We start from the raw sequence: 15,966 nt of genomic DNA, 5'->3' as shown, positions 1-15,966 counted from the left end.
AATGGCGACAACAGTGTTACTCGCCCTTCATGTTCTTTGATACACCCCTCATTAAGAGAGGTTTCATCTGCAGGGCCTATGTCTACTGCCAAGTGCTTTAATCTGGGTAGGCCAGTGACTATGGTAAAAGGAGTGCCATGTGGCTCCTAAGAGTAGGTCATAAAACATGGTATGCTTTCCACCAGGTTCTCTTGGAACAGTCTGTGGTGGGACACTGAGCCTCCCTAGCACCATGCCGTTGGGAAGCCCAGCCAAATGAAGACGCTCCTTGCAGATTATCTAAAGAGTTCTAGCTGAGGTTCCTGACAACAACCAGCATCAACTCCCAGGCATGTGAATAAATGTTTTCAGATGATTTCCACTCCCAGGCTTCAAGTCCTTCCAGTGGAGGCCTCATCATGGGGCAAATACAGATGTCCCTGCCATTCCACTTCTAAATCACTGACCCACAAAATTCATGATTGTAAAAAAATGACTATTTTTAGCCACTAAGTTTTGGGATACATTTGTTATGCATTAATATATAACAAAAACAAAAGAAAATAGAAAATGACACTTATTTTTTAAAACATTGAGCTTGAACATTCTTGTACTCAGGTTCTTGTCAACCTATATCTAGAATGTGGTCTGGCTAGATCATGGGATCTACATATCTGGAATTTAATTAATTATTTTGCCATGTTCCCAGAAGGAGCATATAAGATACTTAGATTTATCATAATAGGAAATTTATCAATCTGGTGAATATGTGAAAATAGCTTAGTATTACTCTAATCTGTACAACAATATTTAATGAAGTATCTTGTAATACAGTAAAATCAAAATGTCCTTAGGCGAACAGATGGATAATATGCTGTTTGTTCAGAAAAGGGAATACTATATACCCCTTAAGATGAATGAACTAGACCTACACATATTAATAAGATTGATCTCAGAAACATAATGTTGGAGGAAGCAAATTGTAAGAGGATACATACTGTGATAATATTGATATGCATTTAAAAATAGGGACAATGCCTCTATAATTTAATCATTGGGAAAATCTACAGAGTGCTTGCCAGGTGCTAGGCTCTGTTCCAGGCACTGGGGGTGCAACAGTGGAAAGAACACACAAACATATAGATCTCAGCACCCCAGAGTGTACTTGGTTTGTAGACACCACTCATATATGCATATAGTGAAAGAACAAAAATGTGCATAGTGATGACACCAGCTTCAGGATAGTTGGTCCTTCAGAGGAAGGAGGAATAAAGAGATAGATAGAGGCTGGTAAGTGAGAGCATAACTTTGTTCCATTTCTTTAAAAATTTTGAAACATATGGGAGAAAATGTTCACACCTGTGCAAATATGGTAGCAGTTATATATTACCTTTTGTGCTCTTCTGTGTGAAATGTTGCATAATTTAACATGCAAATGTAAATCTATGGATAGGATATATGTAACACAGCAGCTGTTCTTCAGCTATGGGGGATATCTCTATCTTAACCAGTATGCCGCCCACATGAATACAAACCTAAAGTTGAGAATGTGTCAGTGTAGCTAGGTCTTGAACCGAAAGAAAGCAGTACAATATATTGGGAAGAATTTATATAGGCTTTGGATCCAGGTAAACCTGAATGAAAATTCTGTTTTCTCCACTTCCTAATTTCAGTGGGAAAAATACCTGGCCTTCTAGAAGCTCAGTTTCCTCATCTCAAGATAGTTGTCATAAAACTTAAACTTACATCTGCAGGTTGTTGTTTGAATGAGAGATAAAATCGACAAGGAACTAACATTGTTTGAAGGCTGGTATGTGGCAGGCACGGTTCTACTTGCTTTATATGAATTAGCTCTGTGATTCTCAGACTGTGTACCAGTGGATCATGGTAGCAAACTCACAGAAACTCTGAGGAATTTCAACTCTTCAAGAGCGATAGTGTGGTACTTGAAATCTGTTGGACACTGTGGTAGCTTCTAGCTCAAGCTATTTCAAATTCAACCTTAGATTACATATATTCCTTGCAATAATGTTTTTTCTTTGCAGTACTATTTTTTTTTAAAAATCATGTGTTCTGTATTTTCCAGTGGCTGTTACTGTAAGTTGTTAGGACACAGATGCTTACTTGTTGCTTGGAAATAGTTACTTAAGAATTAGAACTATTTAGTATTTCATTTGGCCTCAGGACACAGGGAAAGGAATTATGGAGACACTTAGCTCAGAGGTGTGTGAGCAAAGAAGGTTTGGGTCCCTCTGCATATTTAATCTTCGTATCAACCAAATGACACAATTCTATTACGTCCACCGCACAGAAACTAAGACACAAAAGGGTTCACTACCTTGCTCACACAACTCAAAAGGGTATTTTGCAGGATCTGAACTGAGTCAGACTGACTTCAAATCTCACACCTGAAACCAGTGCACTCTCCTGTTTCTATGTATATAACTAGGTAAATAGTTTTAACAGTGTCAAATACATTGCATTGTAGAGACATGTTCCCAGAAGACACAAAATTCTGATCACAATATTAGAAGTATGTATTGCAAGGTGGAGCTGAAAGGAACTTCATGCATTTTTGTACAAGGAGAAAACTAAAGCCTTGATGTGTCTCTGAGACAAACACACCTCGTCCCTGCAAGAGTCTGAGTAAGAACCTTGTCTCCTCTCCCCAGTTGTGATGTACCTGTGGAAAACTGACCACATTCTGTTCAGGAGTGCCCATGGAAGATAGGATATGCTTATAATGCCACAAGAAGACACAGAAAAATAAACAGCACATTTTGGAGAGCAGTAGCATGGCAAGTGTCTTTGTAGCTAGTAAGAATCAAGAGATAAAAGTCAGGTGTTTTTCCACTGAACTCGGGGGATTTACAGTGTTTATTTTGAGCACTTACTAGAGCACCCGTTCCCACTGGACAGTCAAGTAACTCTTATTACAAGGCTCTAATTTGAGCTCTGTGCTTCCACAGTCTGTGAAATACTTCCTTCCTTTGGGCACCACAACACAGAGTGTAATGCTCATTTGTTTTCTTGTCTGGTTTCCTTGGCAGCTGAGGGCTCTGGAGGGCAGAGACCATGCCTTTTGCCTCGGTCAGTATTTCCAGTGTCAGTCAAGCATAGTGCCTGGTATGCAGTAGATGCTTGAAGGATGTTTGCTGAGTGATTTTATAAGACATATATGTTGGCAGAAAGTCATATCTGACCTATGACATCATTTATTTACTCCACCCAAACACAAATTTGTCTCCAACTACAAACACCTGTTTGAAACTTCATATAAGTAAGTAATGTTTATTATGTTAAACTACTAAGATTATGGGGTTTATCTGTTACACAGCCTTCTGTTAGCCTACAACGTCTGTTCATTAGCCTAAAATAACCAACTGTTATTGCCAAAAGTTTATCAAGAGTCAGGCCTCTCCTAATATTTAAGCTCAATTGGTTTTCTTATTTGTTTGTTTGTTTTGGGACAATGTGAGCGATGTGTGGGAAGGGCAGAGGAAGAGAAAGAATCCCAAGCAGGCTCCACACCTAGCTGAGAGCCCAACCTCACGACCCTGAGATCATGACCTGAGTCGAAATCAAGAGTCAGATGCTTAATTGACTGGGCCAGCCAGGTGCCCAGGTGTGCTTGTTCAAGCTCACTTGTAACCATTCTATAGATTCTTTCTGCTTTGGCCACTGTGACATACACATATTATCTTAGCACTTTGCGAACACCCCATTGTCATCTCTATGTCTTTGCCTTTATTCATCATATTCATGTTGCTTGGAATGTTTATTCTTTTTACCTACCCAAATCCTCTCTCCTCATTATCTTCTTTAGGCTGATCTCTTGTGCTATGCCTTTTCTAGTTATTTTAGATTGCTCTGATGCTCTTCCTTTGAACCTTAACAACATGGCGACTCTGAGAACACCGTTTGGCTCTTGATTAGACAGTCTTGCCTTACTCTTATGTGTTTGTTAGTCTAGTCTCCTCAGCTAGATTCCAAGCCCTCTGAGTATAGGAATCAATCATTACAGCATCACCAGATCTAACAGGGTCCTAAGCAAATGGTAGTCTTTTGGTGTTTCATGATTCGTTTGCTCCCTTGATTGCCTCATATATTGCTTAATCTCAACTTACACAACAGACTCCAAGTCTGATCAGACAGTAGTTTTTCATGAAACCCTAAGCACAAGCAGAAGTTGGTGATATCAAAGAGGAAGGGAGGAATCATTTCTTGGGCACCAGGATTGAGACCAAGCGTCAAAACAGAGGAAGAAAAGAAATTTGAGTGGAAGTTCAGTCATAGTTCATGGTCAAGTGTGGGAAGGTCAATAGTTTTAAGAAAATACAAGAGCCAAAATACCAGAGCAAAAGGAGCTGAAGCTTGAATTGAATTGAACTAAATTTTTCATGGTTCATTAATACCCATTTGAATACTTATAGGCTCCCCCGCCTTTATTTTCCCCCAGTTTCAGTATTAGAGTAGTATATGGTAGTGGCTGCTTGTATGGTAGATCTTTCAATGCATATGTCATATTTGCAGTCCTGGCATTAATGTGCTATCTGCAGTGACAATGACGGTTGGATCTCTCTGGGATTATGAGATATGAATGGGCTTGGGTATGGTTGCAATCAGGCCTTGACATCCTGTTTCCTCACACCCTGGAATCTACCAACCTGAAGAAATTTTATGTGGCTCTTTCCTTGTTTGTTTGTTGGCTTTTTTTTTTTTTTTTTTTTTTTGGTGTACAAGCCTGAATAAGGAATAAATTTCAAGAAACGTTCTGTCTTCTACAGAATACCAAGGAACCATTTTACCTGAGTATGTCTTTCTGCCTAAGTAAAGAGAAACAAAGAAATGTCCTTTCTTTCCCTCAGAGTAGATCTAAACTGTCTAGAAAGAATCAGCATTGATGCATCTTGCAAAGTGTGAAAGGTGATATTTGTTGTGTTGCATTTTTGGATATAGATTTTTCATTACTCTGTGAGAAGAGATCATTGGTTTAAGGACATAGAATGGAAAACAGACAACACCAGATATTAAATCACAGATCTGTTAAGACACTCTCTATTTTTCAACTGTCTCTCTTCTCTTGGTTTGTTCCTGTATGGGGTAAAAGAGATGATTCCCTTTGTACTTTGTACTTGTACTTTGTACTTGCTTCACCATAGGCTTAAACTCCCTCCACATTTAGGCAACAGGCTTGAGAAATAGAAACTTGAGCAAGGCACAAGGGCCCACAGTGACCTGTGAGCTGAATACAAAGAGGCTCATCCAGTGACCTACCTCCCAATGGCCATAGGCTCTAACTAACCAAGAGACTACTTATGTTGTGCACAGTTACCAAAAGGGGGAAAATTCCATATGTTGCCAAAGTTCCTCACTCCATCCTGTAACTATAGTCCCTCACCACCTCCACCTCAGGGCTGTCTCTCTGTTCTATCCTGCCCACTGTTCCTTTGCAGCATATTCAATAAACTTCTATCTTCTTTGTTCTGCCTTGGATGAATTCTTTCACTGCCCTTGCTGCCAGCCCCCACACAATTGGAATGTGCCACAGGTGCAAATCTCAGAGAAGAGGGAGAATGCCAGAGCTGTGAGTGAGGATGGTAGCTAGGAAGGGATGATTCAAATGTTCTCTTCCTGCTATTTTCTTGGCCAGCAGCGCAGCCCCTAGAGGGGTGAACATCATAAGAAATAGAGATTTATATGAGTAAAGAATACAGATGGATATCTTAAAACAACTCTATTATTGCAATTCTATTAAAGACTTTTGTTAAATCTTTAGGGGAATGTAGATCATTAAGAAAATTGTTGGAGGTGTTTCATTTAGATAATAGTTATGTGAGTGAAGAATCTTGGCATCATAAAGCACCTTCAATAAAATTGGTATTGCTTTTTTTTAAGATTTTATTTATTTATTCATGAGAGAGCGAGAGAGAGAGGAAGAGGGAGAAGCAGGCTCCCCGTGGAGCAGGGAGTCCGACGTTGGACTCAATCCCAGGACTCTGGGATTGACTTGAGCTGAAGGCAGACACTTAACAGACTGAGCCACCCAGGCACCCAAAATTGGTATTGATTTTCGTTGTCACTTCCCAACCACTGTAGCCAAGGCAGAGGCATGCAAGAACGCCTGTCTCCAGGGGTCTCAAACAGAAAATGTTTGGCCACCCACCATTAACAAAATCCAAAGGCAGAGAAACCAGTCGTGGTGAAACTGGAAAGAAATTTATTTTATTGAGTCCAACAGCAGGAAAACAATGGACTAACCTCTCAAAGACTGTCTCCAAAGTGCCAAAAATACTTCCAGGTTTATATAAGGGAAATGTGTGACGGAGGTCAGCGGGTACATGAAGGTGGGCAGTGAAGGTCAAATTGATCATTGTCTTGGGGTCAGTCAGTTGGGGTCTTGCTGGGTTAGGGGTGTCCTTATGCTTAAGGGGCTAGCTTCAGTTCCCATCAGGGATTCATGGTCTTTTTGTCTGAGTTAAGAGAGAAGCTGGGAAGAAGAACTTAATCAGTTAGAAAGTACAGCCTGAGGTCAAAATACAGGTAGTTGAAGTCCTCTTCCACCACCTCTAAATATCCCACTTTTTTTGTAACTTGAAAGTTTTTAGTGATTCATTTAAAAAACATGAGTCTTTCCCAGTTTGGTTCACTATGTCAAGCTCCATCAAGAAGTCATTAAGCTTCTGGAACGTGACTAAACTATGAAACTTTGAACAACAGCTAAAAGAAATTGAGAGTCCATTAAATATTTTGCCTTAAAGTGAAAGATGGTTTCAAGGTGTCTAGCCTGGGAAGAATAATGGCAAAAGTGACAAAAATGGACAGAACCAAATTAATGAGAGAAAAATAGCTACGTCAGTTTGTGGACAGTGGCTGTTCTAGGACCATAGATGTTTAAGGGAAGCCAGGAGAATTCTGCCTGGAACATGTTAAGATTTAGGAGAAGAGATGCCGATTTCACAGGTATCTCTGTGTTCTGTCGGAGGTTTGTCTCTGTGTTTCTGTCTCTAACCACTGCCCAACTCTGCCGGATCGATTTCATCTTTTGAGATTTGAATTTGTTTTCTTTCTAATAAGCTACGTTACAGTTGTTGTGGTTGTGGGTTACGTGAGGGATTGGGGCCAGGGAGAGAGAAAAGGAAGAGGTTTTTATCTGTTTCTCGTACTCCTCCGAGGAATGAGAAAGAGCAAGGAGAAAAGGATGCCTGGTGAGGTGCTTGAGTGACAAAGCCGCGGATGAATTGTGCAAACAGAAGTGTTTGGGGAGCATGAGCCCGGTGTCCTTGTTAAATTGTGCCTGATGTCGGATGCCCGGTGTCACTACTGTGTTATCACAGCAAGCTCAAAATCCATTCCTTTATGAACTATATGAGAAGCCACTAAAAGCATTCTCTGATTATACAGCTTGCCCTGGGAAAGACATCCGAGCTTTAATCAAGAAATGTATGTGCGGGGCTCTGTTCCTGGGCCCGGGGATTGTGACCTGAGCCAAAGGCAGACACTTAATGACTGAAACACCCAGGCGCCCCTAGATTTCTTTCATCTTAACAGTAAGCAGAGAAGTTCAAATGAAATGTACCGAACATTGTGCATTCACAAATGCACATTTGTATTGGATTCGTTTATCTCTCAGGAGGTATGTGTGATGAAAACAGTACGTCGTGGTGGGGTTTTCTTGGTGGAGGGCTGTGGGTTGCCCCAACAAGGAGTTTTCTGTGGTTTGGGGAGCTTTTACCTTGTTGTATTGCCATTTATATACCTTTGCTATGACATCTTCCTTATCCAAGTGTCTGGAGTTACTTCTTGTGGAAAAGAACTGAGGTCAGTTTGAAAATTTATCAGGTCCTAATTCATTTGCCTTTTATTTCTTTTACTTGTGATCTATACCAGAAGGCATCTGTTCAAAAAAAAAAAAAATGTCAACATCTCAAGTTCACCATCTCCTATGCTTCAGTCCATAACTCCTTAGTGAGTTCCTAAGCATGCCACAAAACTACAAAAATATATATCACAAACTTTTATAAGCCTCCCACTTTAAAAGCTGATGCCAATTTACTTTAGGAGACTGTTAAAATAAGGATCATAGGCTATGTATCAAAGTCTTCATGTTTGATTTTGTGTTGATACTAACATGATCTATATACAAAGATGATAATCCAAATTACAGGCCTGGCATCTAACCCAAACTTTGATCTCTGTATGACATGCAAACACGCTACAGACACTGGGTGACAGTGGTTACTTTTTTGTGTCCACTTGGCTGGGCTAAGGGGTTCTCAGAGAGCGGGTAAAATACTATTTCTGGGTGTGTCTGCGTGTGCCTGGAAGAGATTAGTGTTTGAATTGGCAAACTGAATAAAGAAGATCCACTGTCACCAATGTGAGTTGGCGTTATGCAATCCATGAGGAGCCTGAAGAGAAAAAAAGGTGTTGAAAGGGTGAAATTGCCCTCTGCTTAAGATGGGACACCCGTCTTCTCCAGTCCTCAGTCCTGTAGTGCTCCAATTTCTTGGGCCTTCAGACTTGGATTGGGATTTACACCACCGGCCGCTCTGGTTCTCAGGCTTTGGGCGTTGGGCTAGAACCACACCATTCATGGTCCTGGGCTCCCAGCTTGTTGACAGTGTGTCATGGGACTACTCAACCTCCATAACTATGTGAGCCAATCCCTCATAATAAATCTCTTTCTATATTCCACATGTCTGATAGGTTCTGTTTCTCTGGAGAGTCCTAATTCAATGAGTCACTACAATAATACTCTAAGTTCCGATAGCCCTGTGAAGTGCCTAGAAGAACCATTAGGCTATTGGCCTTTTATTTAACTTTTATATCAAGTTAAATGCATATTAGTATTAGAAGTCAAATAGAGACCTATGTAGAATATTGGAAGACACGGGTTCTTCCATGGAATTTAAGACTCCATTTTGGATCAAAATTTGAGTAGTAAGAAGTCTCATTAGTATGCATTTTGAAAGTCTTCTCTCTACTCTTATTTATACTTGGGTAAAATGAATGTACTAATATCGATATAGTGCTTAAAGTGTAGCAGCTTAGAAAGGACTCTCAGCATAGCAACTAGAATTGATGAATCACTATGTTTTACACCTGAAACTGATGTAACATTATATATGTAAACTATACTTCAATAAAAAATGGGGGTTCTTATTACACAGCATATATTGTGGTAGGAAGAATGATTTCCCCCTCCCCTCAAAGATGCCCACCTCCTAATCTCTGGTAATTTTTTTTAAAGATTGTATTTATTTATTTGAAAGAGAAAAAGTGAGTAAGTGAGAGAGAGCAAGCTGAGAAAGGGGAGGGGGAGAAGCAGACTCCCCTAATGAGCAGGGAGCCTGACCCAGGGCTCGATCCCAGGACCCTGGAATCTTGACCCGTGCGTGCTGAAGGCAGTTCCTCAATGGACTGAGCCACCCAGGCACCCCTCCTTGGAACTTTTGATTCTGTCACTTTACATGGCTCATGGGACTTTACAGAGGTGGAATTAATTTGAAGGATGCTGAAACAAGGAGGGACACCTGGATTATCCAGGTGGAACCAATCTAATCACTTGCGTCTTTCTCTCCAAGCAGAGAAATTTTCCCGGCTCTGGTCTGAGAGGTGTCCACAGACAGAGAGTGAGAGAGTTATGGGTTGAGGATTCTACCTGCTATTCCTGGCTTTGAATATGAAAAAAGATCACAAACTGAGGAATGTGGACGGACTACAGAAGCTGGAAGTGAGTTCTACAGAAGTGGGTGAGTTGAAATTGGTTCAATAATTTCCTAGGAAATTCCTATGGAATTTCCATAAATTCCTAATGTTATTGTGTACAACAAGTCATGGGCTACTTGTTTAAAATGCATCTCACCAGGCCTTACCTCAGGCATCCTGATTCATTATATCTAATGTGGGATTGTATCTAGCGTGGGATTCATGATATCTAGTCGGAAAGTCAACTCCATTCATGATATCTAGTCTGAAAGTTTATGAAGATTAGTTTAAAAAGCCATTCTAGCTTGATTAAAAGTAAGTTGCCATATTTACTGCTTAATTTGTTAGTCATCTTTTTCGTATTTATATTACAGAATCAGGGAAAAGTGACATATATGGAAAGGTACTTACTTTTGACTGCATTGACGTTGGCTTGTGCTCACTCTGGCGGCACATATATTAAAATTGGAACAATATAGAGAAGATTAGCATGGCCCCTGCCAAAATTTGTGGTGTTAGCTTGGAGCCACTTTCTAGAAAATTCACAAATCTTGAACCTTAGTTTTTGAAAACTTTGCCAGGGTACTTGATCAGAAGGATCAGGAATATCTTTTTCCAAGATACTTATTATACCTGTTTATTTGTTTAATGGGTGTTTCCCATGCTGGTCTGTAAATTCTACTTAAGCCAATGACATGGGTACCTTGTTTGCATCAGCAGCTCCACCAACTAACAAAAGGCCAGACTCCATTAATCAAGAAGTACTTTATTTTCAGGTAAATGAAAAATGCACAAGTGTAGTTAATGGTGGGAGGGGGCAGGGCAGGGTTAGATGGAAGAAATATTCTGGAATCAAAATGAGCAGATTTAACAATCTGATGAAGGATTGCAGAAAAATCGTTTTCAGCCTCACGCTTAAGTTGTTGGATGGATCTATCCCCAGTCAAGGAAGAAATAAATTTGGTGAAAGATTAATTTAGTTTTGGAGCTCATACATTCAAGATGTCTGTGGGAGCTAATAACCAGTGAAAAAGTACAGATACATAGGAATCCACAATTCTCAGGTGTGATAGAATGACACCACTAACCCCCTCCTGCAGTATCTGTGTTCTCATTCTTAGAACTGATGAATGCTAATTGTATATTGGCAAAGGGACTTTGCATAGGTCATTGAACTTGATAATCCTGATAATCCTTGATAATCTTGATAATAACAAGAATCTTGCCTAGATGGGCCCAATCTAATCAGATGAGTTATTGAAAGCACAGAGTTTTCCCCAGCTGCAGAGAATCAGGGCAACGTGAGAAAGACTTGGCCTATCGTTTCTGGTTTTGATAGAGAAGGGCAGCCTTGAGCCAGAAATGCAGGTAGCCTCTAGAGGCTAGAGAAGGAAATGCATTTTGTCATAAAGTTCCTACAAAGACCTCAGGCCTGCCAACACCTTCTTTGCAGCCTACTGATACTGATTTTGGACTTCTGACCTCCAACACTAGAAGAGAATAAATTCACATTGTTGTCAGCCACCCCATCTCTGTTAATTTTTACAACAGCAAGAAAAATCAATACAACAACTATCCCATTTCCCCAAACAAAACAAGTATGTTTATGAAACTTGTTAACATAACTCTCTGGGGCCACACTCTCTGGAGCCAAGAAAGGAGCAAATTGTCCCCCTCAATTCCCTTTCATTTTGAGAGACCTTTGCTTAGTTCAGCAACTGATCTGATCTGGGTTTTCAGTGACATTCTTTTGAAGCCTCTGAGGACCCCGCCTGGGGGAGGCAGGCTTTGGCACATAGTGGAAAACACGAGGCTGACTCTGCCAATCACAGGGTCAGAGCCAAACTTTGAGAAAGAAAAATTCACACTCTGGCCCAGTTCTTAGTCTCATTATCTCTCAGTTTGGATTTACTCCATCACTAGTGAAACTCATCTGAGGTAGGGTGAGCCGTGTTTGGGGAGTGGACTCTGGAGCAGCAACAACAGAACGTGTACATTTGTTTTTTCCATAATCTCTGCTCCTCCTTGTTTAACGTTATGGCACAGTCTGAGGCAGGAGACTGTTGTGATCACTTGACTGAGACTGTTGGTGGGTTTTTTCCACTCTAAAACGACTTCCGTTTCCTTTTTTCCATCCTCTAGTCTTTGGAAGAAATCTACGATGGGCCACCCACACACAAGGAGTAGGGAGTTGGGTTCTACCTCCTTGAATATGGAATAGCTGCCTAAGTTATGTAGAATTCTGTACAGATGGTCTAGTCTCCATTTTTTTGAGCAAATTATTTATAGAAGTATGGAAACATGACTCCTGGACTTCGGTTTATAATGCAATACTGCTTTATTATGTTGATAACTTGTTTTAGCTTCAGCCCCTGGGAGTTCCTGAAGTTCGTTCCTGTGTCCTACTGACCTACTCACATAACTTTGGTTTTTGTCTTTTATTTTTGTTGTGAGGACTACCTTACTTTCTGGCACTTTGAGATCTCTCCAGACTCCTCTTGTATTTTTCCTGCCCCAGTCCTAGAATCAGTTGTCTTCCCCACCCCGACAAGAAGCTCTGGTTATCTTTATTGGTGAATGGTATTAGAACCAAGATCTGGTTCTAAGATCTCCAAAGCTGAGCTCATTGCTACCCGGGAGCCATTGTTGTAGGCCCCATCAGGTGGCACAGTAAGGAAATAGATATATAAAACACTCACTTTATACATGCACATACCTATCAGTATTTTTCTGTGTGACAATATTTATTGATACTGAGCTGAAAATGAGTTCATGTGGTGGTCTCCCTAATAATCCATTACCACACTGATTGTTTTAGTCTCTTCCCCTTGCTTATCTGTAATCTCCTACTCCAACTGTGAGAAAACTTGTTTCCACCATCCATTTCAGTGTAATTGTTTCATTCCAGTATACATGTACAGTGGTTTCAGAATCATTACTATCTGCAGGAGAAACAACTGTATTAACGAGAATACAGTCTTTATGTACAGTTTAGAGATCTCATTTCCCATATGACTTAGGCTGGCATCTTTTCCTCCACCCTCTTCAGTGAGCATGTCTCAGACATTTGTAATACTGTTAGTTTCTTTGTCCTGTTCTGTTTGGTCTTGAGATCATATGTCTTCTTATAGAATTTTTGTTTAAATATGCCTGTGTAAAGTTCATTGTGCTTTGAAGTTCTGCAGGTTTTGATAAATACATAAGGTCATATTTCCACCATTACATTTTTACATAGAATGGTTACTTATACTAAAAACTTCTGTGCTATACCAGTTTAACATCCCCCTAACCTCTAGCAATGTGTTCATTACCTTTATGGTTTTACTTTTTCTAGAATATCTCACAAATGAAATGATGCAGTTTGTAGTTTTTGCAAAGTGCTTTTGTCATTTATCAAAATGCATTTCAGATTCATGTTTCTGCACGATTTGATAGCTCATTACTTTCTATCACTAAATAGTATTGAATGGATGGACAACATTTCTTTCCCTCCATTCACCTGTTGAAGGTTGCTTCCTTTTTTTGGTTGCTTCCCTTTTTTGGCAATTAAGAATAAGGCTGCTATAATGATTCATGTACAAGTGTTTGTGTGGACATGAGTTTTCAACTTTTTATCAGATTTCTTTCTTCTGTTGAGTTATAGAAGGTGTTTCTTATATATTTTGGAAATTAACTCCTTTTCAGATAGATGGTTTTCAAATGTTTTCTCCCATTTTGTAGGTGACTTTTTCATGCCAGTGGCTTTTTGCTTTGCTACAAGAGATTTTTAGTTTGTACTCACACCAGTCTATTTTGTCTTCTGTTGACTGCACTTTTAGTGGTCTATTTACAAAAAGATCATTGCCATGACCATTGTCAAGAAGGTTTTTGCTTAGGTGTTGTTCTAGGAGTTCTACATTTTCAGGTCTTATGTTGAAATCTTTAATCCATTTTGAATTGACTTTGGTGTATGGTATAAGGTGGGGCCTAATTTCATTTCATTTTTCTTTGCTTTTGGTGTATGGATAGTCAATTTTCCCAATATCATTTGTTGAAGAGACTATTCTATTTCCCCATTCTATGTCCTTGGCATCCTTGTCAAAGATAAGTTAACTGTGTGGTACATGTGTGGTGTTATCTGTGGGCTCTGGTTCTATTTCACCAGTCTATATATCTGTCTTTATGCCATACTGTTTTAATTGCCGTAGCTTTACTGGGTATATACCGTACTGTGTATTTTTAAATTAGGTGTGATGCCTCTAGCTTTGTAGTTCTCTTCAAGGTGGCTTTGACTATTTGTGGGCCTTTATGGTTTCATTTTGATGGGGAAGGTATTAAATCTGTAGATCACTTCGGACAGTATGTACATTTTAACAATATTAACTCTTCTACTCTGTGAACACAGGATGTCTTTCTATTTATTTTTTTGTTCATTTTTATTACTGTCATCAATGTTTTGTAGATTTTAGCATACACTTTTTCACCTTCTTGGTTAAGTTTAATGCTAAATATTACATTCTTTTTGATGCTGTTGTAAGTAGAATTGTTTCCTTTATTTCCTTTTCAGATGGTTCATTGTTAGTTTGTAGAAATAAAACTGGTTTTTGTATGTTGATTTTTATATCTTGTAACTTCAAGGAATTTGCTACTGAGCTGTAATGGTTTTTGGTGGAGTCTTACAGTATTCTACTTACAGGACAATCTTATCTCCCAATGGATAATTTTACCCGATTTTTTTCTGATTGGGATACTTTTTCTTTCCTAATTGCTCTGGCTAGGACTTCCAGTAGTATGTTGGATAGAAGAAGAGAGAATGGACACAATGTCTTCTTTGAGGAAAAGATTTCAACTTTGCACCATTGAGTATGATGTTAGCTGTGGGCTTGCTGTGTACGGTCCTGATTATGTTGAACAATGTTCTTTCTATTCATTGTTGGTTGAGTGTTTTCATCATGAAAGAGTCTTGAACTTGTCAAATATTTTTTCTATATTTATTGATCTGATCATGTTATTTTTATCCTTCATTCTGTTAATCTGGTGTATCACCTTTATTTGCATATATTGAAATATGTTTGCATCTCAGGGATAAATCCCACTTGGTCATGGTGTATTATCCTTTCAATATGCTCTTGAATTTGGTTTGTTAGTATATTGATAAGAATTATTGCATCTGTTTTCATCAGACATATTGGCCTGTAATTTTTTTTTCAGGTAGTATCTTTTATGGGGTATATCTTTTATGGGGTAATGTTGGCCTCAAAAAATTATCTTGTGAGTTTTCCTCCTCTTAAACTTTTAGAAGGAGTTTGATAAAGATTTGTGCTACAAACTGAGGTTTTGGAGGGGAAGGGTGTGGGAGGTTGGGTGAGGCTGGTGGTGGGTATTATGGAGGGCACATATTGCATGGAGAACTGGGTGTAGTGCATTAACAATGAATTCTGGAATACTAAAAAGAAATAAAAAAAAAGATTTGTGCTACTCAACAGAATGAATAGGCAATATGTGGAATGGGAGAAAATATTTACAAACCATCTATCTGATAAGGGGTTAGTTTCCAAAATATGTAAGGGACTTTTAAAGCTCAATAGTACAAAAAACAAACAAACAACCGCCCCCCCCCAAAAAAAACAAAAAAAACCCCTGCTTTTTTAAATTTTAAATTTAAAAAAAAATTTTAAAATGGGCAAAGGACTTAAACAGTCATTTACCTAACTTACTTGAAAACTTATGTACACATACATGTACACCTGTATGTGAATCATTATGGCAGCTTTATTCATAATTGCCCCAAACAGAAAGCAACCAAGATGTTCTGTAATAGATGAATGGTCAAGAGGTATATGAAAAAATGTCCAACATCATTAACTATCAGAGAAATTCAAATCAAGTCTATAATGAGTTATCACTTCACATCTGTTAGGATTATTATTTTAAAAAAATAAATGGTAACAAATGTTAAGGCTATCGAGTAAGTGGAATCCTTGTGCACTGTTGGTGGGACCATAAAATGGCCTGGCAGCTATGGAAAAAGTACAGAGATGCCTCAAAACATTAAAAATAGAAATACTACATGATTCAGCAATCTCACTTCTGAGTATTTGCTCAGTCGAATTGAAATCAGAATCTCAAAGAGGTATCTTCACTCCCATGTTCATTGTAGTACTATCAACAGTAGCCAAGATAAGGCAATAACCATTACCCAAGATAGATAAATGGCAAAGAAAGTATGGTATATAAACCATAATGGAGTATTTTTCAACCTTTAAAAATAAGGAAATCCTACCATCTGTGACAGCG

General features: G+C 39.0%; 1 non-coding gene across 1 annotated transcript; it reads left to right on the top strand.

Moving 5' to 3' along the window:
* The first annotated feature begins 10,125 nt into the window (after positions 1-10,125).
* LOC116878837 lies at positions 10,126-10,233 on the top strand. The gene has a single exon (XR_004384890.1). It is a non-coding gene; the product is annotated as a U6 spliceosomal RNA (small nuclear RNA).
* Positions 10,234-15,966: the final 5,733 nt, after the last annotated feature.

The sequence above is a fragment of the Lontra canadensis genome, unplaced genomic scaffold (assembly GCF_010015895.1).
Source record: "Lontra canadensis isolate GAN:19392208 unplaced genomic scaffold, GSC_riverotter_1.0 scaffold2, whole genome shotgun sequence".
NCBI classification, from domain to species: domain Eukaryota; kingdom Metazoa; phylum Chordata; class Mammalia; order Carnivora; family Mustelidae; genus Lontra; species Lontra canadensis.
This window is presented reverse-complemented; position numbering and strand designations above follow the sequence as displayed.